The following is a 24,721-nucleotide window of genomic DNA, read 5'->3' as shown; positions in this document are numbered from 1 at the left end:
TGTGTTCCTTCTTGGGTCCAACTTCTTTGGCACTCTCTGAGCTTCCTGGATTTCCTGGAAGTCTATTTCCTTTGCCAGACTGGGGAAGTTCTCCTTTATTATTTCTTCAAATAAGTTTTCCACTCGTGGCTGTTTCTTTACCCCTTCTGGTACCCCTATAATTCGGATGTTGGCACGTTTGAAGATGTCCTGGCGGTTCCTAAGCCTCTCCTCATTTTTTTGAATTCTCATTTCTTCATTACTTTCTGGTGCGATGTTTGGTTCTTCCTTCTGGTCCATTCCGTTGATTTGAGTCCCAGTTTCCTTTCCATCGCTATTGGTTTCCTGGACATCTCCCTTCATTTCAATTAGTTTAGCCTTCATATGTTCCTCTAATTTGTGACTATAATCAACTAGTTCTGTGAGCATCCTGATAAACAGTGTCTTGAATTGTGCTTCTGAGAGGCTGGCATTTTCTCGGTCGCTTAGCGTTATCGGCTCTGGGACTTTGAGTTCTTCTTGAGCCATCTTTTGGGCTGTTTTTTCCTGTTCAGTAGCAGGATTGGAGCCCTAGGTGTTCATCAGAGCAGGGCAACTCAGTTGCTGGGTAGTGACGCTGTATGTGGGGGCGGGGTCAAAGAAAAGCAATGGCGTCCTGTCTGCCGGCTCCTGCCTCGGCCCCCACAGGTGCAGGCAACTGCCACCTTCGCATTTCGTCCCACTGCACGTGAGTGTGCCACTGCTGTCAGCCCTCACCCCCTGGGGCCTGCGTGGTCCTTCTCACTGTGCGCGAATGTGGGACCTTGGTCAGTCTACCCCACACCCTGACTGGGTCCGAGCCACTTGCGCGCCTAGGTCTGGGGATCTTTCCTGCCCAACCCTCCTCCGCTGCTGGCTCCGCCCCTCTTACCCTCCCCATTGAATGGTTAGTGATTGTCAGACTTCCCTATAATTCAATTTTCTGTTTTGTGGCTGTGTCTTTGTTCTCCAAACCTTTGTTGTATTCAAACTTGGTTGTGGGAGAAGGCACAGTGTTTCCACATATGCCTCCATCTCTGCGGAAGTCCTCAGCATAATGCTTTCGAGTTACATCCATGATGTTGCAAAGGGTAGGAACTCCTTCTTTCTTTCTGCTGCATAGAATTCCATTGTGTAAATGTACCATGATTTTTTATCCATTCATTTACCGATGAGCATTTATGTTGCTTCCAACTCTTGGCTATTGTATATTGTGCTGCAATGAACATTGCGGTGCATAGGTTCTTTTGTATTGGTGTTTCAGGATTCTTAGGATGTAATCCTAGCAGTGGAATTTCTGGGTCAAAAGGCAGTTCCATTTTTAGTTTTCTTACAAAATTCCATACTGTTTTCCATAGTGGTTGTACCAGTCTGCAATCCCACCAACAGTGAACTAGGGTCCCCTTTTCCCCACAACCGCTCCAGCACTTGTTGTTTGTTGATTTGTTTATGCTGGCCATTCTGACTGGTATAAAGTGGTATCTCATTGTGGTTTTAATTTGCATCTCTCTGATAGCAAGAGATATTGAGCATCTTTTCATGTGTCTCTGGATCCTCTGTATGTCCTTCTTGAAGAGGCGTCTGTTCAAGTCCTTTGCCCATTTTTTAATTGGTTTGCTTGTCTTCTTAGAGTGGAGTAATGTAAGTTCTTTGCATATTTTGGAGATTAAACCTTTGTCTGAGGTATCATTGGCAAATATATTTTCCCATCTTCCTGGTTCTCTTTTTATTTTAATAATTCTTTCTTTAGCTGAGCAGAAGCTTTTAATTTTTTTAAAGATTTTATTTATTTATCTTTAGAGGGAAAGGGGGGAAAGGAGAAAAATGTCAATGTATGGTTGCCTCTCATGCGTTCCCTGCTGGGAACTGGCCCGCAACCCAGGCATGTGCCCAGACTCGGAATCGAACCGTGATAGTGTTATTTACAGGCTCAGGCTCAATCCACTGAGCTACACCAGCCAGGGCCAGAAACTTTTAATTTTGATGGGAATCCATTTGTTTATTCTTTCCTTTATGTCCCTTGCTCTAGGGGACATATCAGTAAAAATGTTGCTGTGTGAAATATCTGATTTTTCCCTGCCAATGTTCTCCTCTAGGACTTTAATGGTGTCCCAACTTATATTTTATCTTATCCACCTTGAATTTATTTTGGTGTATGGTGTAAGTTAGTGCTCAGCTTTCATTTTTTTGCACATAGCTGTCCAGTTCTCCCAACACCATTTCCTGAAGAGGCTATCTTTATTCCATTTTATGTTACTGCCCCCTTTGTCAAATATTAATTGACTATAGAGATTTGGGTTTATTTCTGGGATCTCTGTTCTATTCCATTGGTCTATGTGCCTGTTTTTATGCCAGTACCAGGCTGTTTTGATTACAGTGGCCTTGTAATACAGTTTGATATCAGGTATTGTGATCCCTCCTACTTTGTTCTTCTTTCTCAAAATTGCAGCTGCTATTTGGGGTCTTTTATGCTTCCATGTAAATTTTTCAAGTGTTTGTTCTATGTCTGTGAAATATGCCATTGGAACTTCAATAGGTATTGCATTGACTCTGTACATTGCTTTGGGTAGTATGGACATTTTGATGATGTTAATTCTTCCAATTCATGAACATGGTATATGTTTTCATTTGTTTGTGTCCTCCTTGATTTCTTTTCTCAGTGTTGTGTAGTTTTCTGCATACAGATCTTTTACTCCTAGGTAGGTTTATTCCCAGATATTTTATTTTTGTTTTTGCTATATCGAATGGGATTTTTTTCTTGATTTCTGCTTCTGCCGATTCATTGTTGGTATACAAAAATGCCTTTGATTTCTGGATATGCACTTTGTAACCTGCTGTTTGCCAAATTCATTTATTAGTTCAAGCAGTCTTTTGGTAGAAGCTATAGAATTTTCCATGTAAACTCTCAGGTCATCTGCTAACAATGACAAGTTTGTTTCCTCCTTTCTGATTTGGTTGCCTTTTGTTTCCTTTTCTTGTTTTATCACTGTGGCTAAAACCTCCAATACTATATTAAATAGAGGTAGTGAAAGTGGGCAACCTTGTCTTATTCCTGATCTTAGTGGAAAAGATTTTTGTTTTTGCTCATTGAGTGTGATGTGTGATGTAGGTCTCTCATATATGGCCTTTAATATATTGAGGAATACTACCTCTAATCCCATTTTTCTGAGTCCCTTTATCATAAATGGGTGTTGTACCTTATCAAAATCTTATTCTGAGTCTATTGATATGATCATGTGGTATTTGTCTTTGCTTTTGTTTATGTGATGTATTACATTTCCTGATTTGTGAATATTGAACAATCCTTACATTCCTGGAATGAATCCCACCTGGTCATAGTGTATAATCATTTTGGTGTATTGTTGAATGTGATTTCCCAATATTTTTTTTGAGTATTTTAGCGTCTATGTTCATCAGTGATATTGGCATGAAGTTTTTTTTCTTTGTTGTGTCTCTATCTCGTTTTGGAATTAGAATGATGAGTTTGGGAGTTTCCCATCATTTTGGATTTTTTGGAGTAATCTGTGAAGAATAAGGGTTAGCTCTTTCTTAAATGCTTTGTAGAATTCTCCTGTGAAATCATCTGGTCCAGGGCTTTTGTGTGATGGGAGTTTTTTGATTACTGCTTCAATTTCATCTGCTGTTGTTGGCCTATTCAGGTTTTCTGTTTCTTTTTTGTTGCATTTTGGAAGACTATATTTTTCTAGAAATTTGTCCATTTCACCTAGGTTTTCAAATTTCTTGGCGCACAGTTCTTCATAGTAATTTCTTACAATCCCTTCTGTTTCGGTGGTATCCGTTGTAATCTCTTCTCTTTCGTTTCTGATTGTGTTTCTTTGGGTCCTCTCTCTTCTTAATGAGCCTACTTAAAGGCTTTTCTATTTTGTTTATCTTTTAAAAAACCAACTCCTGGTTTTATTGATTCTTAGAATTGTGCTTTTAGTCTCTATGTCATTTAATTCTGCTCTGATCTTGCTTATTTCCTTCCTTCTACTTGCTCTGGGCTGTGTTTGTTGTTGTTCTTCGAGTTCTTGCAGGCATTGGGTTAGGTTGTTTGCTTGAAATATTTCTATCTTCTTTAGGTAAGTCTGCATTGCTATGAACTTCCCTCTCAGGACTGCCTTCGCTGTGTCCCATAAGTTTTGGGTTGTTGTGAGTTCATTTTCATGTGTTTCCAGAAACTTTTTGATTTCTTCCCTAATTTGTATCTTGACCCATTTGTTGTTTAATAGCATACCATTCAGTCTCCATGATTTTGGGTGTGTTGGGTTTTTTCATTGGGGTTGGTTTCCAATTTCAGTCCCTTGTGGTCAGAGAAAATGCTTGGTATGATTTCAATTTTCCTGAATTTGTTGACACTTGTTTTGTGTCCTATCATGTGGTCTATCTTTGAAAATGTTCCATGTTCATTTGAAAAGAATGTGTATTTTGCTTCTTTGGGATGAAGGGTTCCATATATATCAGTTAGGTCCATTTCATCTAGGGTGTCGTTTAATGCCACAATATCTTGGTTGATATTTTGTTGGGAAGATCTGTCCATTTTTGACAGTGGAGTGTTTAAATCCCCTACTATAATTGTGTTGCTGTCAATATGTTTCTTGAAGTCCTCTAGGATTTTCTTTATATATTAGGGTGCTCCTATATTGGGTGCATATATATTTATGATGTTAATGTGTTCTTGGTGGATTCTTCCCTTGAGTATTGTGAAGTGACCTTCTGGGTCTCTATTTATGGCCCTTTTCTTGAAGTCTATTTTGTCTGATATGAGAATTGCTACCCCGGCTTTTATCTTGTCCATTTGCTTGGAAAATTTGTTTCCAGCCTTTCATTTTTAGTCTGGGATGGTCTTCTGTCCTGAGTTGGGTCTCCTGTAGGCAGCATATGTGTGGTCATGCTTTCTTATCCATTCAGCTATTCTATGTCTTTTGATTGGCGCATTTAATCCATTTACATTTAAGGTTATTATTGATAGGTACTTATTCATTGCCATTTATGGACCTGAGTTCCTCTCTGTCTCTCTCCTTTCCTTCCTTTCTTTAAAGCAGTCTTTTTGGTAATTCTTGTAGAGCTGGTTTGGTGGAGGCATATTCTTTTAGACTTCATTTGTCTTGGAAACTCTTTATTTGGCCTTCAATCTTGATCGAGAGCCTTTCTGGGTAAAGTAGCCTTGCTTGTAGGCCTCTGGTTCTCATTACTTGAAATATTTCTTGCCATTCTCTTCTTCCTTGGAGTGTTTCCATTGAGAAGTCAGTAGCCAATCTTATTTGGGCTCTTTTGTATGTTACTTCCTTTTTCTCCCTTGCTGCCTTTAAGATTCTCTCTTTGTCTTGGAGTTTAGCCATTTTAATGACGATGTGTCTTGAAGTGGGCCTCTTTGGGTTCCACCTGATTGGGACTCTCTGTGATTCCTAGATTCGTGTGATTTTTTCTTTCATCAAATTAGGGAAATTTTCCACCATTAGTCTTTCAAATAGGTTTTCTATCCCATGCTCTTCTCCTTCTGGTATTCCTATTATTCAGATATCATTGTTTTTCATATTGTCTTGCATTTCTCTTAATCCCTCCTCATTCTTTCTGAGTCTCTTTTCCTTTTCTTGCTCTTTCTGGGAGTTTCTTTCTACTTTGTCCTCTAACTCATTTATCTGATGTTCTGCCTCATTGATCCTGCTTTTCATTCCTTCTACTGTGTTCTTCAGTTCAAAAATTGTAATCTCCATTTCCTCTTGGCCTTTTCTGATGGTTTTTATTTCCTTTTTCATGTTGATATAGTTTGTGGGGAGCTCGTTGTAGTTCCCCTCTAGTTTCTGCTAGCTCATTGTGAGCTCTTTGAATTTCCTGATAACTAGTGCTTTGAATTCAATATCTGATAGCTGACTTGCCTCTCTTTCATCTAACATTATTTCTGAGAATTCCACATTTTCTTTCATTTGGGGATTGTTCCTTTGTCTTCCCATTGTTTGTGAGACTCTTCTTGTTTGCCTCATCTTCTTAAATTGATCTGTTCTGATTCCCTGTGTTTATGGTGTGAACTTCTGTGGTAGAATACCATTGAAATTTAATGGTGCAGTCTCCTGCAGGTATCTTGGTGTTCTCTGATTCCACCTACTCCTTTTTTTGTGCATGTGTGATCAGTTGGAGGGTGTGGCAAAATCGTTTATGACAGCAGGAGAGTACGTTATTTTATTTAAAGTCACAGCAGGTAGAGAAGAAATAGGAAATCTTTAGGCTATATATAGTATTAACCATAATCTTAGACCCAGCTTCCCACTTTTAAGAAAGTATGGACAGAAGATAAGTCTCTTGAGAAGGGAAGGCTTGTGAGTTGGATCTAGAAAGCAGTGAGGTTGAGGATGGTCAGATTTTGAGGTAAGGTGAGAGTAAAGAGTAGTAACTAGGTGTAGCATGTGAGCAAATAGATTTAATCACTACCGTAATAGAATTCAGGAACCTGTAAAGTGGTCTAAGATCTGATTGATATGTTGTGAAGTATTTACTATTTTATTGAACAGCTATTATTTACAATTATATTAGAGCAACAATCACATGACAGACTCTATGTGATCTCTCTGAATGGGGTTTTAGAGCTTTGGGTAGTGCTGTAAAGGAAAACAAGTGGCATGAAGTATAGAGAATTAGCAATACCCTGTGGAGGAAAGAACAGGGGAAACCTGTCAAATAATACAATATAACCAGCCAGGACTAAGAAACCTATACAGAAACAGGAGGAATACAAAGATACTATTAAAAAAAAGAAGTGAGAATAATGAAAAACATAATACAACTATGCAGCAACTTGTGCTTCTCTGCTATAGCAAAGTGAAATTTGTCTCTCTGTCTCTATTGCTGAGATGCCCTCTCTAGGTCCCACTATGCTCCTTTCACAGTTCCCAGTTATTTGTGTCTCTTGTGGGTAAAAGAATACTACGCAACAAACAAACGAACAAACAATCCACCACACACCAAAAAAAGCAGGAGAAAGGAGAAATAAGTGAAAAGTTTGTGAAAAAAAGAAGAAGGACTAAAACCAGAAAAAAGAAAGGAGTGGAACAAAGTATTGAAAAATAAAGCAATAATAAAATTAATATATATATAAGATTACTTAGAAAAGAAGTTGCTAAAAAACAAAAACAAAAACCAAACCAACAAACAAAAAAAAAACACCTTCCCTTGTTGGTTTCAAACTGTCCAAACCGGTTTTTCTGGTTGCAGCAGGACCTCTCTGTGGGCTACAGCCCAGCAGGCTGCCTGGGTCCCTCGGGATCTGTCAATGTCCTTCCCATTCCTGTGGCAGGACCCAAGTGCTTCCTCCCCTCCCCTGGATGGCTGCTGGGCTGGGTGGGCAGTAAGGCAAGCTGCTGTTGCAGAACACCTCAGTTCACTTTCCAATAAAGACTTCTCCACAAAGCCTGCCTCTCAGCCCAGTCCAATCCTCAGAAGACCAGCGATGACAATGTTCTTGTCAGTTCTCCTGCACTGGAAGGCTGGTGGGCTGGTGACCACAGAATCTGCAGTTGAACACGGCCCTCGGCCCTTGTTACCCTTTACGTAACCTTAAGCATACAGGTCTCTGCCCAGTATTGCCCGGCGTTGCTTAGATGGGGAAGGAGGGAGTCAGTTCTCTTCCACAGACCCTGTAGCAGGCCCATGGCTCCCTCAGAGTCTGTTGTAGACCTGCCGGGTGCCGAGCTTCTGGAGTTCCCTCCACAGCAGGTGCCCCGGCGCTGGTCCCAGACTGAAGCCTCTGTTTTCCCGGTGGGGCACCGAGGCCCTTAGGCACCAATGGAGGTAGCCGGCCGTATCTTCTTTACTTATGTCCCAGCCGTGTGCGCCAGACGCTTTTGTCCTCACTTACTTATGTCCTAGTCGTGTGCGCCGACCGCTTGTGTCCTCACTCACCCCCTGGAGTCCTCACTGACCTGCAGCTGTCTGGTCCCTCCATCACACTCTGCTGGGGAATTGTTGGTTGATTATGCTGTTCCTCAGTAGATCCACCTGGATTTTCTACCAGGTGTACGGAAACTGGATTCCCTCCGTCCTACTCTGTCGCCATCTTGAAACCTACCCTAATTCATTTTTTCAAATATCAAATTTTGGTGGTCCCCTCTTCTACTCTATTTTTCAACTCAAATTTTAATTTTGCCATCTTAGCTTTTTTTCTTTCTTCCATTTCTCTTCAATCTTGCTCTTTTATTTTTCTTTATTCTCCTTTTTTTTTTTACTTTTTTCCCCTTCCATCCCAAATTTTAATTGGTCCCTCTCTTAGTCTGGTTTTTGCTCCTCATCTTTAGTATTCCACCTCCCCCTATCATTTAAAAATTACGTCCCATTCCTCTAAATATCTCTTTTTTCTCAATTTATTTAATTATCTTCAAGTACAGTTTTCTGTCTATTACTCCCATCCAATCCCACCCCCATCCTCCCCCCTCCCATTTCCACCCTTCTCAGTTATTGTCCATATATCCTTTATATATGTTGCTCTAAATCCCTCCTCTATTTCACCTGAAATTCCCTCCCCTCTCTCCTCTGGTCACTGTCAGCTTGTTCTCTATTTCAGTGTCTTTGGTTATATATTCCTTCCTTCTTTGTTTTGTTGTTTAGCTTTCTGTTAAAGGTGAGATCATATGGTATTTGTCCTTCAACACCTGGCTTATTTCACTCATCAGAATTCTTTCCAGTTCCATCCATGTTGTTCCAAAAGGTAGAAGCTCCTCCTTTCTTTCTGCAGCATAAAATTCCATTGTGTATATGTACCATAGTTTTTTGATCCATTCATTTACTGACGGGCACCTAGGTTGCTTACAGCACTTGGCTATTGTAAATTGTGCTGCAATGAACATTTGGGTGCACAGATTCTTTGGGATTATTGTTTTAGTGTTCTTAGGATACAATCCTAGAAGTGGAATTGCTGGGTCAAAAGGCAAGTACAATTTTAGTTTTCTTAGAAAATTCCATACTGTTTTCCATAATGGTAGTACCAGTCTGCAATCCCACCAACAGTGGACCAGAGTCCCCTTTGCCCCACACCCTCTCCAACATTTCTTGTTTGTTGCTTTGTTTATGATGGTCATTCTGACCGGTGTAAAGTGGTATCTCATTGTGGTTTTAATTTGCATCTCTCTGATAGCAAGTGATATTGGGCATCTCTTAATGTGTCTCTGGATCCTCTGTATGTCCTCCTTGCAGAAGTGTCTGGCCCCGTCCTTTCCCCATATTTTAATTGGGTTAGTTGTTTTCTTGGAGTGAAGTCCTGTGAATTCTTTGTATATTTTGGAGATGAAACCTTTGTCTGAGGTATCATTGGGAAATATGTTTTCCCATACACTTGGTTGTCTTTTTATTCTAATGTTGTTATATTTAGCTGCACAGAGCTTTTAATTTTGATGAGATCCATTTGTTTATTCTTTCCTTTATATTCCTTGCTCTAGGGGACATATCAGTAAAAATGTTGCTGTGTGAAATATCTGAGATTTTCCTGCCTATGTCCTCCTCTAGTATTTTAATAGGGTCATGGCTTATATTTAAGTCTTTTATCCACCTTGAATTTATTTTGGTGTATGATATAAGATGGTACTCGAGTTTCATTTTTTTGCATGTAGCTGTCCAGTTCTCCCAACACCATTTCCTGAAGAGGCTATCTTTATTCCATTTTATGTTACTGCCCCCTTTGTCAAATATTAATTGACTATAGAGATTTGGGTTTATTTCTGGGATCTCTGTTCTATTCCATTGGTCTATGTGCCTGTTTTTATGCCAGTACCAGGCTGTTTTGATTACAGTGGCCTTGTAATACAGTTTGATATCAGGTATTGTGATCCCTCCTACTTTGTTCTTCTTTCTCAAAATTGCAGCTGCTATTTGGGGTCTTTTATGCTTCCATGTAAATTTTTTAAGTGTTTGTTCTATGTCTGTGAAATATGCCATTGGAACTTCAATAGGTATTGCATTGAATCTGTACATTGCTTTGGGTAGTATGGACATTTTGATGATGTTAATTCTTCCAATCCATAAACACAGTATATGTTTCCATTTGTCTGTGTCCTCCTTGATTTCTTTCTTCAGTGTTGTGTAGTTTTCTGCATACAGATCTTTTACTCCTAGGTAGGTTTATTCCCAGATATTTTATTTTTGTTTTTGCTATATCGAATAGGATTTTTTTCCTTGATTTCTGCTTCTGCTGATTCATTGTTAGTATACAAAAATGCCTTTGATTTCTGGATATTGACTTTGTATCCCGCTGTTTTGCCAAATTCATGTATTAGTTTGAGCACTTTTTTTGGTAGAGTCTATAGGATTTTCCATGTACACTATCATGTCATCTGCAAACAATGACAGTTTTGTTTCCTCCTTTCCAATTTGAATGCCTTTTATTTCCTTTTCTTGCCTAATCGCTGAGGCTAAAACTTCCAATAGCATATTAAATAGAAGTGGTGAAAGTGAACAACTTTGTCTTTTTCCTGATCTTAGTGGAAAAGCTTTTATTTTTTGCCCTTTGATTATGATGTTAGCTGTAGGTGTCTCATATATGGCCTTTATTATATTGAGGAATGCTCCCTCTATTCCCACTTTGCTGAGCACCTTTATCATAAATGGATGTTGTACCTTATCAAAAGCTTTTTCCGCATATATTGATATAACCATGTGGTTTTGTCATTGCTTTTTTTTATGTGGTGTATTACATTTACTGATTTGCGGATATTGAACCTCCCTTGCATCCCTGGGATGAATCCCACTTGGTCGTGGTGTATGATCTTTTGATGTAGTGTTGGATGTGATTTGCCAATATTTTCCTGAGGATTTTAGCATCTATGATCATCAGCGATATTGGCCTAAAGTTTTCTTTCTTTCTTGTGTCTCTATCTCGTTTTGGAATTAGTATGATGCTGGCTTCATAAAAAGAGTTGGGGAGTTTCCCATCATTTTGGATTTTTTTGGAGTAATCTGTGAAGTATAGGGGTTAGCTCTTTCTTAAATGCTTTGTAGAATTCTCCTGTGAAATCATCTGGTCCAGGGCTTTTGTGTGATGGGAGTTTTTTGATTACTGCTTCAATTTCATCTGCTGTTGTTGGCCTGTTCAGGTTTTCTATTTCTTTTTCGTTGAGTTTTGGAAGATTATATTTTTCTAGAAATTTGTCCATTTCACCTAGGTTTTCAAATTTCTTGGCACACAGTTCTTCATAGTAATTTCTTACAATCCCTTCTGTTTCGGTGGTATCCGTTGTAATCTCTTCTCTTTCGTTTCTGATTGTGTTTCTTTGGGTCCTCTCTCTTCTTTTCTTAATGAGCCTACTTAAAGGCTTTTCTATTTTGTTTATCTTTTAAAAAAACCAACTCCTGGATTTATTGATTCTTAGAATTGTGCTTTTAGTCTCTATGTCATTTAATTCTGCTCTGATCTTGCTTATTTCCTTCCTTCTACTTGCTCTGGGCTGTCTTTGTTGTTGTTTCTCGAGTTCTTACAGGCGTCAGGTTAGGTTGTTTGTTTGAAATGTTTCTATTTTCTTTAGGTAAGCCTGTATTGCTATGAACTTCCCTCTCAGGACTGCCTTCGCTGTGTCCCATAAGTTTTGGGTTGTTGTGAGTTCATTTTCATGTGTTTCCAGAAACTTTTTGATTTCTTCCCTAATTTCAATCGTGACCCATTTGTTATTTAATAGCATACCATTCAGTCTTCATGATTTTGGGTGTTTTGCGTTTTTTCATTTGGGGTTTGTTTCCAATTTCAGTCCCTGGTGGTCAGAGAAAATGCTTGGTATGATTTCAATTTTCCTGAATTTTTGAGGCTCGTTTTGTGTCCTATCATGTATTCTATCTTTGAAAATGTTCCATGTGCATTTGAAAAGAATGTGTATTTCGCTTCATTGGGATGAAGGGCTCTATATATAAAGAGTCAAGCCTATTTCATCTAGGGTGTTGTTTAGTGTAGCTATATCTTTGTTGATACTATGTTTGGAAGATCTGTCCATTTTTGACAGTGGGGTGTTAAAATCCCCTACTATAATTGTTTTGCTGTCAATATCTTTCTTGAAGTCTTCTAGGATTTTTCTTATATATTTGGGTGCTCCTATGTTCGTTGCATATATATTTATGATGTTAATGTCTTATTGATGGATTCTTCCCTTGAGTATTATGAAGTGACCTTCTGGGTCTCTCTTTATGGCCCCTTTTTTGACGTCTATTTTGACTGATATCAGAATTGCTACCCCAGCTTTTTTTTCTTGACCATTTGTTTGGAAAATTTGTTCCCATCCTTTCACTTTTATTCTGTGATGGTCTTTGGTCCTGAGGTGGGTCTCCTGTAGGCAGCATATGTGTGGTCATGCTTTCTTATCCATTCAGCTATTCTATGTCTTTTGATTGGAGCATTTAATCCATTTACATTTAAGGTTATTATTGATAGGTACTTATTCATTGCCATTTATGTACCTCAGTTCCTCTCTGTCTCTCTCTTTTCCTTCCTTTCCTTAAAGCAGTCCTTTTAGTATTTCCTGTAGAGCTGGTTTGGTGGAGGCGTATTCTTTTAGACTTCTTTTGTCTTGGAATCTCTTTATTTGGCCTTCTATATTTATTGAGATCCTTGCTGGATAAAGTAGCCTTGCTTGTAGGCCTCTGGTTCTCATTACTTGAAATGTTTCTTGCCATTCTCTTCTTGCTTGGAGTGTTTCCATTGAGAATTCAGTAGCTTGTCCCATATCCTATGAGACAGTTCTGTCCTCTCTGAGAACCTGAGTTCAGGTAAGAGAGAACCACAGCTGCACAACAAAAACAAGGCATGATTTCCACCTGGGCAACCTGAGTGGCAGGCGTTATCGAAGACTTTCTGTAGGAGAGTCCTTGGGATGCAGCCGATTCTGCGGACAGAGTTATCCAGTCTCATCAGAGCCCAGTCAATCTGACTGGTGTTCCTTCTTGAGGAAGAAGCAGACTTCTCTGAGAGATAGTTCTTTTTCTCAGCAGCAATGGCATACAGCCTGGCCTGGCTCGGTGGCCCTCCTGTGGCAGGCGCAGCGCGTGCTACGGGCTGACACATGGCGGCGTGCGGCCGGCCTGGGCAGCCCATGAGGAGGTGCATGGACAGTGGGAGGGGTGGAGCCACCCCAGCATGGAGAAGCCAGCGTGCGGGTCTCAGAAGGGCTGCCATGGCTCGGCTGTCCCCAGTAATTTGCATGTACTGCTAGACGCCCATTCCTCTAAATATCTCTTAGACTTTTATTTGCTTCTTTTTTCCCTTTCATTCCCGTACTACCAATATTAATTTTAGCTCATTAGTGGTTGATAGTACTATAGTGGATCTTTCTCTCAAATTTGACTCCTATAGTTTTATTAATTCCTTACTCTTTCCCGTCCTTTCTCTTTCTCTCTTTTACTTTATTTCATATTATTTTACTTTGTGTTTAAAAACCTAATATTATGTTTTTCTTCTCATACTCCATTCCACATTCTTCATTCCTTTTTTTCTTCATGAGGTAATTTTTACTTTCTCTCTTCCCATTGCTCCAATTCTCAACTCTTATTACTGCTCCTTCCTCCACCTTCTCAAAATCATTTCTCTTTCAGTAGGTCATCTCATATCCATTCTTTTTTATTCTGGTAGTCTTAATCACATTTATACCCTTATTTATACTGGTTCATTTGCTGTTGATAGTGGGATTGTTGGTGGGGAGTTCTATTTATTTGTGTGGGTTTGTTCCCTGGGCTGTGTGGCTTTGTTCTGGCAGCACCTGCACAAAGCACACAAGATGTGGTGGTTGGAGTGCCCCTTAGTCAACCAGCTGGAGGGAAGAACCTACGAAACAATGACCCAACAACAATCAAAATCCAATTACATTTGGAGAACCAGCATAAAACACAAAAAGGGCATCCCAAGAGCATCAAGTTCAGGTGATCAAGGAGACTGCATCACTGAATATCACAGGCCTCCTACCATAGAAGTTCACAACACAAACTCAGAAAGTCAAAACAGATCAATTTAAGAAACAGAAGCAAACAAGAAGAGTCCCACAAATAATGTGAAGACAAAGAAATAACTCCTAATCAAAAGCAAAGGAGGAATCCCCAGTAGGAGTGCTAAGTTAAATAGAGGCAAGTCAATTATCAGATATTGAATTCAAAACAATGGTTATAAGGAAGCTCAATGAGCTTAGTGTGATTTACCAAGAATTATAGGGAAACCATGAGGAAAGGACACAGAAACAATTGAGAAGAGCCAAAAGGAAATTAACAATACAATTTGAATTAAAGAACACAGTAGAAAGAACCAAAACAAGCCCGATGAAACAGGGGATTCAATCAGTGAGCTGAAGGACAAGGTAGAAAACAGCTCCCCACAAAAAGAAAAAAGACTCAAAAAGAATGAAGAGGGGTAAAGGAAAATGCAGGACATCATGAAATGGAATAATATCCATACAATAGGGATACTAGAATGAGAAGAAGAGGAGTAAGGGATAGAAAACTTGTTGGAACAAGTGGAAGGAAAACTTCCCTAATTTGATGAGAGAAAAATCCACACAAGTCCAGGAAACAGAGAGGGTCCCAATCAAGAGGAAACCAAAGAGATACATCATAATAAAAATGGCAAAATTTAAAAACAAAGAGAGATACTTAAAGGCAGCAAGGGAGAAACAGGCAGTAGCATATAAATAAGGAAGCCCCAATAAGGCTAGTAGCTGACTTCTTAACAGAAACATTACAAGTGAGTAGGGAATGTCAAGAAATATTCCAAGTAATAAAAAGTTAAGGTCTGCAACCAAGATTACTCTACTCAGCAAGGCCCTCAATTAAAATGGAAGGAGAAATAAGGAGTTTCTCAGACAAAAGAAGGCTAACAGAATGTACCTCCACCAAAACAGCATTGCAAGATATGCTAAAGGGACTGCTTTAAGAAGAGGGAAAAAAACTGTAAGAGAGAAAGAAACAAAGGTACAAAGGGAGTATAATGGCAATGAATAAGTACCTATCAATAATAACCTTAAATGTAAGTTGATTAAATGTTCCAATCAAGAGACATAGGATAGCTGAATGGATAAGAGAATATCACCCATACATATGCTGCCTACAAGAGACCCACCTCATAGCAAAAGAATACACAGACTGAAAGTGAAGGGTTGGGAAAAAAATATTCCAAGCAAATGGAGAGCAAAAAAGAGCTGGGGTAGCAATACTTATATCTGACAAAATAGACTTCAAAACAAAGACTGTAAAAACAGACAATGAAAGCCACTTCATAATACTCAAGGGAAAAAAATCCATCAAAAAGACACAGACATTGTAAACATATATGCACCCAACATAGGAGAACCCAAATACATAAGGAAAATCTTGGAGGTTTCAAGAAAGAAACAGACAGCAACACACTTATACTAGGTGATTTTAACACCCACTGTCAAAAATGGATAGATCTTTCTAACAAAATATCAACAAGGATATTGCAACATTGAACAATATCCTATATCAAATGGACTTAATTGCTATATTTAGAACTTTTTATACCAAAGAAACAAAATACACATTCTTTTCTTTTTTTTAAAGATTTTATTTATTTGTCTTAGAGGGAAGGGAAGGAGAGAGAGGGAGTGAAATATCAATGTATTGTTGCCTCTCATTTGTCCCCTCCTGGGAATGTGGGAACTGGCCTGCAACCCAGGCATGTGCCCCGACTGGGAATCGAACCGTGATCGTGTGGTTCACAGGCTCACGCTCAATCCACTGAGCCACACCAGCCAGGGCTGAAGTTGTAGTTCTTAAAAAAAGATAAAAACAGTACAAACACAAAGGGGAGTGCACAGTAGATACTACTGTCAATTGTTCGTGTTTTCATTTAATGCTGTATCTCAGAGCATCTTCAGTTATCGGTATCTTCAGTTCTTCCTCACCATTTTTAAAGATTATTTATTTATTTTAAAAATTTTTATTTATTTATCTTTAGAGGGGAAAGGAAGGAGAGAAGGAGAGAAACATCAATGTATGGTTGCTTCTTGTGAGTCCCCTGCTGGGAACTGGCCTGCAACCCAGGCATGTGCCCTGACTGGGAATTGAACCGCTACACATTCTTTTCAAATGCACATGAAACACTTTCAAAGATAGAACACATGATTCACAAAACAAGTCTGAACAAATTCAAGAAAATTTAAATCAAATCAAGCATCTTCTCAGGTCACAAGGGCCTGAGCCTGGAAACCAACCAACCTCATGGAAAAAACTGAAAAACACTCAAATTAATAGAGATTGAATGGCATGCTATTAAACAATGTATGTGTTAAGAGTGAGGTCATGAATGAAATCAAAAGTTTCTGGAAACAAATGAAAATGAACTCACAACAGTCCATAACTTATGGGACACAGCAAAGGCACTCCTGAGAGGGAAGTTCATAGCAATACAGGCCCATCTAACAAAGACAGAAACATTTCATATTAACAACCTAACTCTAAATCTACAAGAACTGTAAGACCAACAGAAACATGGCCAGTGCAAGTAAAAGAGAGGAAATAACCAGGATCAGAGTGGAATTAATTAACAGAAACTACAACCTCAATTCTAAGGATCAATAAATTCAGGAGCTGGTTCTTTGAAAAGATAAACAAAATCAACAAGCCTTTAAGCAGACTAATTAAGAAAAAAGAGACAGAACCCAAATAAACATAATCAGAAATGATAGAGGAGAAAGTACAACTGATACCACAGAAACACAAGGGATTGTGAGAAATTACTATGAAGAACTATATGCCAAGAAATTTGAAAACTGCCCTGGTTGGTGTAGCTCAGTGGATTGAGCACAGGCCTGTGAACCAAAGGATGGTGGTTTGATTTCCGGTCAGGGCACATGCCTGGATTGCAGGCCAGTTCCCAGCAGAGGAAGGTAACCATACATTGATATTACTTTCCCTCTCTCCTTTCCTTCCCCTCTAAAGATAAATAAATAAATTTTAAAATCTTAAAAAAAAGAAATTTGAAAACCTACATGAAATGGACAGAGTTCTAGAAAAAAATATAATCTTCCAAAATTGAATGAAGAAAAAGCAGAAAGCCTGAACAGACCACTAAATAGCTAGGGAAATTAAAGCAGTAATAAAAAACTCCTAGCACACAAAAGCCGTGGACTGGATGGTTTCTCAGGAAAATTTCACAAAACATTTAAGAAAGAGCTAAGCCCTATCCTTCACAGACAATTCCAAAAACCCCAAAAGAACAGAAAAGTCTCAAACTCTTTTTATGAAGCCAACATCATCCTAATCACAAAACTAGATAAAGACACAACAAAGAAAGAAAATTTCCAGCCAATATTGCTGATTAACATAAACACTAAAATCCTCAAAAAATCCTGGCAAACCACACTCAGCAATACATCAAAAAGATCATATACTATTATCAGGTGGAATTCATCCCAGGGATGCAAGGATGGTTCAATATTCATAAATCAATAAACATAATACATCATCTAAACAAAAGAAAATACAGAAATGACACAATCATATCACCAAGGAAAAAAGCAAGCAAAATATAACCAGAGACATTGAAATTAGGAACAATCTAACAGTAACCAGAGGGGAGGTGGGAGAGAATAATGGGTGGAAGGGTTTTCAGGAACAACTATAAAGGACACATGGACAAAACCAAGGGACGGTGAAACCAAGGGAGGGAGTAGAGTTTGGCTGGGGTGGGGGGGGGCAATTGTAAGGGGTAAATTCAGACAACTGTAATTGAACAACAATAAAAAAATTTTTTAAAATAGATGCAGAAAAAACATTTGATATGGTTCAGCACCCATTTACAATTGAAAAGTCTCAGCAAAGTGGGAATAGAGGGAGCATTCCTCAACAAAATAAAGACCATATATGGAGAACTCACAGCTAGCTTTATACTCAACCTAGAAAAACTAAAAGCTTTCCCACTAAAATCAGGAAGAAGACAAGGATGTGTGCTTTCACCACTTCTATTCAAGATAGTATAGGAAGTCCCGGCCAAAGCAATCAGACAAAAAGAAATAAAAGGCATACACATTAGAAAGGATGAACTTAAACTCTCACTGTTTGCAGATGACAAGATGGAGTACACAGGAAATGCTATAGACTCCATCAAAAAACTACTCGATTTATTACGTGAATTTGGCAAAACAGCGGGATACAAAGTCAATATTCAAAAATAGAAGGCATTTTTGTATACCAAAAAATGAAATATCATAAACAGAAATCAGGAAAAAAATTCTATTTGATATAGCAATAAGAAAAACAAAGTACCTAGAAATAAATCTAACCAAGGAGGTAAGAGATGTGTACTCAGAAAACTATACAACACTGAAGAAAAAAGTTAATGAAAACACAAATAAATGGAAGCATGTATTGTCTTCATGGATTGGAAGAATTAACATCAATGAAATGTTCACACTACTGAAAGCAATTTATAAATTCAAAGCAATCCCAAGGACTTCCGCCAAGATGGAGGCATAGGTGGAAACACTGTGCCTTCTCCCACAACCAAGTTTGTATACAACAAAAGTTTTGGAGAACTAACACACACCCAGAGACCAGAAAACAGAATTATACGGAAGTCCGACAGCTACGAACTGTTCAACGAGGACGGTAAGAGGTGGAGCCAGCAGTGGAGCAAGGTCAGGCAGGACAGACCTATGAGTGCAGGCAACCCAGAAGTCGGGGTGCGGAACAGACTGACCAAGGTCGCACATTGGCGCACAGTGAGATGGACCACGCAGGCCCCAGGGGGCGAACCCAGTGGTGGAGGGCTGACAGCGGTGGCACACTCACGTGCCGTGGAGCGAGGCATGTGGGCCTGGTGACGGTGGTGGCTGCGGTGCTGGTGGGGGTCGCGGCAGCAGGCGGCAGAGAGAAGCCATTGTCCCTCTTTGACCCCGCCCCCACATACAACGTCACAGCCCAGCGACTTAGTTGCCCTGCTCTAGTGAAAACCTAGGGCTCCAATCTGGCTACTTAACAGGCACGAACAACCCAAAAAATGGTGCAAGAACTCAAAGTCCCAGAGCCAATAACTCTAAGCGACCAACAGATTGCCAGGCTTTCAGAAGCCCAATTCAAGACACTGTTTATCAGGATGCTCACAGAATTGGTAGAGTACAGTCACAAATTGGAGGAACATATGAAGGCTAAACTAATTGAAATGAAGGGAGATGCACAGGAAACCGATAGCGATGGAAAGGAAACTGGGACTCAAATCAATGGAATGGACCAGGAGGAAGAACAAAACATCCCACCAGAAAGGAATAAAGAAATGAGAATTCAAAAAAATGAGGAGAGGCTTAGGAACCTCCAGGACATCTTTAAACGTGCCAACATCCAGATTATAGGGGTACCAGAAGGGGGAAGGAAATAGCCACGAGTGGAAAATGTATTTCAACAAATAATAAAGGAGAACTTCCCCAGTCTGGCAAAGGAAATAGACTTCCAGGAAATCCAGGAAGCTCAGAGAGTCCCAAAGAAGTTGGGCCCAAGAAGGAAGGAACACACCAAGGCACATCATAATTACATTAGCCAAGACTAAAATGAAGGAGAGAATCCTAGAAGCAGCAAGGGATAAGGGGACAGTCACCTACAAAGGAGTACCCATCAGACTGTCAGCGGATTTCTCAAAAGAGACCTTACAGGCAAGAAGGGGCTGGAAAGAAGTATTCCAAGTCATGAAATCCAAAGACCTACAGCCAAGATTGCTTTATCCAGCAAAACTTTCATTTAGAATGGAAGGGCAGATAAAGTGCTTCTCAGATAAGGTCAAGTTCAAGGAGTTCATCATCACCAAGCCCTTATTATATGAAATGCTAAAGGGACCTATATAAGAAAGAGATGATGAAAAATATTAACAGTTGAAAGGACAGCAAACACACAGTTATTAACAACCACACCTAAAACAAAAGCAAACCAAGAGGACAGCTAGATCAGGAGTGGAACCATAGAAATGAAGAACACATGGAGGGTTAGCAACAAGGGAGTGGGAGGGGGAGAAGGGGGGAGAAGGCACAGAAAATAGCATAGATGGTAGGTAGAAAATAGATAGGGGTGAGGGTGAGAATAGTGGAAGAAATATAGAACCTAAAGAACTTGAGACACGTGGTTATAAACTAAGCGGGGGAGAATAGTGGGGGAGGGAGTGTGCAGGTGGAGGGGAATGAAGGGGGGAATAGAACAACTGTAATGGTATAATCAATAAAATATATTTAAAAAAAATAAAATAAATAAATTCAAAGCAATCCCTATTAAAATACCAAGAACAAATTTCACAGATATAGAGCAAACATTTCAAAAATTTATATGGAACCATAAACAACACTGAATAGTTGCAGCAATTTTGAGAAAGAAGAACAAAGTAGGAGGGATCATCAAACCTGACATCAAACTGTATTACAAGGCCATAGTAATGAAAACAGTTTGATACTGGCATAAGAATACTCACATAGATCAATGGAAGGGAATAGAGAGCCCAGAACTAAAACCAAGTCTATGGTCAATTAATATCCAACAAAGGAGGTAGAAGCATAAAATGGAGTAATAGTAGCCTCTTCAACACATGGTGGTTAGGACATCTGGATGGCTACATGCAAAAAAAAAAGAAAAAGAAAAAGAAACTCAAGCACCAACTTACAGCATACACAAAATAAACTCAAGATGGATAAAGATTTAAACATAACTCACGATACTATCAAAGTCCTACAGGGGAACAAAGGCAGGAAAGTTGTAGATATTCCATGCAGCAATATTTTCACTGATATGTCCCCTAGAGCAAGGGACATAAAGAAAAGAATAAATAAATGGAACTTCATTAAAATAAAAAACTTCTGCATGGCTAAAGAAAACAGCAAAATGAAAAGGGAACCAACTGTATGAGAAAATATATTTGCCAATGATATTTTGGACAAGGGTTTGATCTCCAAAATATATGAAAAACTCATGCAACTCCACACCAAGAAGATGTACAATCCAATTAAAAAATGCACAAAGGACCTGAACAGACACTTCTCCAAAAAGGACATACAAAGAGGGCCCAGAGACATATGAAAGGATGCTCAGCATCAATAGCCATCAGAGAAATGCAAATGAAAACCACAATGAGATACCACTTCACAGTGGTCAGAATGGCCATCATAAACAAAGCAACAAACAACAAGTGCTGACAGGGTTGTGGAGAAAAGGGAACCCTAGTGCACTGTTGGTGGGAATGCAGACTGGTGCAGCCACTTTACAAAACAGAATGAAATTTCCCCCAAAAAGTCTAAAAATGAAAATGCCTTTTGACCCAGTAATTCCACTGCTGAGATTATACCATAAGAATCCTGAAACACTGATTCAAAAGAGCCTATACAACCCAATGATCATAGCAGTACAATGTATAATAGTGAAGTGCTGGAAGCAGCCTAGGTGCCCATCAGTAAATGAGTGGATCCAAAAACTATGGTACATTTACACAATGGAATACTATCCAGCAGAATGAAAGAGGGAGCTCCTACCCTTCACAACAGCATGGATGGAACTGGAGAGCATTATGCTAAGTGAAGTAAGCCAGGTCATGAAAGACAAATACCGTATGGTCTCATCTGTAATTGTAACCCAATCAACAAAACATACAAGCCAGCAAAATATAAACAGAGACACTGAAATTAAGAACAAACTGATAGCAACTAGAGGAGAGTGGTGAGGGAAATACCAGCAGAAGGAAAGGAAAGGGTTACCAATGAACATATATAAAGGACTCATGGAGAAAGCCAAAGCAGGGAAAGAGTAAAGGTGGGAGGTGGAGGTGGGTGGGGCAAGGGAAAGTGGTGGTGGAAAAATGAAGATAACTGTATGCAAACATTAATAAAAATGATTTTCAAAAGAAATGCAAATAATCATTTGTTTTTGTTTTTTAATAATAGAAAGATATTCCCTAAAATCTGCATATAAATGTTTTTGGCATCTTTATTCCAGAAGTTGGAGACAACCAAGATGCCCTTTAGTAGATTAATGGGTAAATGAATCGAGGTACACCACACACACAGACAACGGAACATTATTCGGCCCTAAAAATAAATGAGCTATCAAGCCATGATAAGACATGGAGGAATCTTAAATGCTTATTACTTAACATATTTATACAGGGTGGGGCAAAAGTAAATGTACGGTTGTTTGTATAGAAAATAATACAATAATTAATAAATAATAATACAAGGATAAATTCTGTTTCACGTAGTCACAACTGTAAGCATACTTACTCTTCACCCTATATGTCGATTATAACTCAATAAAGCTGGTTTTTTAAAAATGCATATTACATCTCTCTGATAGCTAGCAATATTGAGCATCTTTTCATGTGTTTCTGGATCCTCTGTATGTCTTGCTTGGAGAAGTGTCTGTTCAAGTCCTTTGCCCATTTTTTAATTTAGTTGCTTGTCTTCTTCAAGTGGAGTCATGGGAGTTCTTTATATATCTTGGACAATAACAAGAGGGGGTGGAAATGGGAGGGAGGTGGGGAAGGCAGGGGGTGGGCTGAGATGGGGGTAAAAGGCAGAAAACTGTACTTGAACAACAATTAAAATATTTAAAAAGGGGAGAGGGAAGATGGTGACGAAGTAGGAGGGAGCAGATTCTACTTCCCCTACACACAGGAGATAAACCTGGCCGATCTACAGAGGAACAAAGTAAATAGCCAAGAGTACCCCAGCATATATGAAAATAAGAGACAAGAAATTATAGCAGACACTGAAAAACCAGAAGGTAAGGAGACTACTCCAGGAGAATAAGGTCCCTGGGACCAGGACAGAGACGCGGCTGTAGCCCCAGGCCTGGCGCCCAGCGCTGAGTCAACCACAGACTTTTTGGGAGCCACAAGACTGCCACAGAATCCTTGGGAGAGAGCAAGGTCAACTGCTCCCTCCCTCCGTGGCCAAGCAGGGTTGGAGCAGCAGCAGGAGAAACCTGGTTGCTTGAAGGTGCAGAGAGGGGAATAAGGACAAAGAGGCAAACACACAAGGGCTGTGATCACCCCCAGAGTTTGCAGTTGCCACCTTGGGAGAGTTGAGAAACCCAAAGTGACATGCACTGACCCTGATAGTCACTGGTCTTCCTGGAGAATTGAGCTGTACTGAGTGGCAGGCTTGAGTATGTGAAATTTCTCAAAAGTAAAACTGTTTGGGGAATTCTCTGGCAACAGCCGCTTGACCTACTCCCCACCCAGCGAGGCGGCAGCAATCCCGAGGTTCTGCAGAAGGCCTTGCATTCCCCCATAGCACTGGGAAGGATTCGCGCCCAAACCCACCTGACTGAGGCAGCCTGGCCAGGTGCGAGCGCCCGAACCCCAGCACAGGGCAATGATGGCAATGACCTCCAGAGAAAGAATGCTCTGAAGAAGACCTGGATTCCCTGCATGGGATGCTGGGGAGAGGTACCAGACTAGCTCTTCAGAGAGTGCTTACAAGACTGGCTGAGTACACATTGGGAAGAGAAAAAGGCCACACAAATTGCCCCTCTGCCTGCTGCACCAAGCCAGACCACATAAACAGGTTTGGCCAGTTTGAAACCAACAAGAGATGTTTTGTTTTGTTTTTTAGTAATTTTTTAAATTTTATTATCATTTTATCTTTCAGTTCCTTTTTCATCTCTTTCTTTTCTTCTTGTTTTATTCCTCCTTCCTTTCTTTCCAATTTTATCTCTTCTTCCTTACTTCCCTGCCTTTTTTGTTTTTAATACCCACAGGTGAGACAAAAAACTTGGAGCTGTGAAAGGACCAGAAATGGACTCAAAGAGGGGGCATCCCAACAATTGAGACAGTGAGACAAATTTCACTTTGCTATTGCAGAGAAACTACAAGTTATTGCATATTTGTATTATTTTAAATTATTCTTACATCTTTTATTTTAGTAGTATTTTTGTACACCACTTCTTTCTGTATAGTCTTCTAAGCTTGGCTCATTATATTGTATCATTTGACAGGTTTCTCCTGTTTGCTCTCTACAGTATATTGCTAATTTACTATCCCTCATATCACTTGAGTTCCTTTAGCACACTACTCAAAGTTGCATACCCCCTATTCATGTTATCCAGATCACATAGATTCTGTAGTGTCATTGTTGCTCTAATATTATTGTAAAAAATAGCTGTTCCATAAAATTGTAAATACTTCACATTACCACTCCCACATCTTAGCCCACTTCACACTTTCCTGAACTCTATTACTGTAGTGGTTAACTCTATTTGCTCACACACTACACCTATTATCTATCCTTTACTCTCACATTACCTCAGAATCTGACCTCCCACAACAACCTCACTGCTTTCTAGATCCAACTCACAAGCCTTCCCTCCCCAACAAGAGTCTTAGCTTCTTTCCATCCTTTCTAAAAAGTGGCTAGTTGGGTTGGAGATCACGGTTAACACTCTACATAGCCAAAGGATCTCTTATCTAATCTCTACCAGCTGCTACTGTAAATATCATAAAATACTCTCCTGCTGTCATAAACCACTTAGCCTTCCACTCCAACTAATCACAAAAAAAGAGTAAGTGAAAGCAGTGAACAGCAAGATACCCACTGAAAGAGAAAACCCAACAACAAAGGAATTACCAACACATAACAACAGAAGAATGTGAAGGAGAGAGTAGACACCATACAAACCTCAATTCAGAACCTATCTGGAAATATAACTAAATAGTGGAGAAACTACCCAATAGAAACAACTGAACAAGAGCAAAGAGAATCATCAAAACCTTGTACACATGGAAAAACTGGCTTCA

This window comes from Sturnira hondurensis, unplaced genomic scaffold (assembly GCF_014824575.4).
Source record: "Sturnira hondurensis isolate 20B ecotype Veracruz unplaced genomic scaffold, ASM1482457v3 Scaffold0016098, whole genome shotgun sequence".
Lineage (NCBI taxonomy): Eukaryota > Metazoa > Chordata > Mammalia > Chiroptera > Phyllostomidae > Sturnira > Sturnira hondurensis.
The sequence above is the reverse complement of the archived record's forward strand: the minus strand, read 5'-3'. Positions refer to the sequence as shown.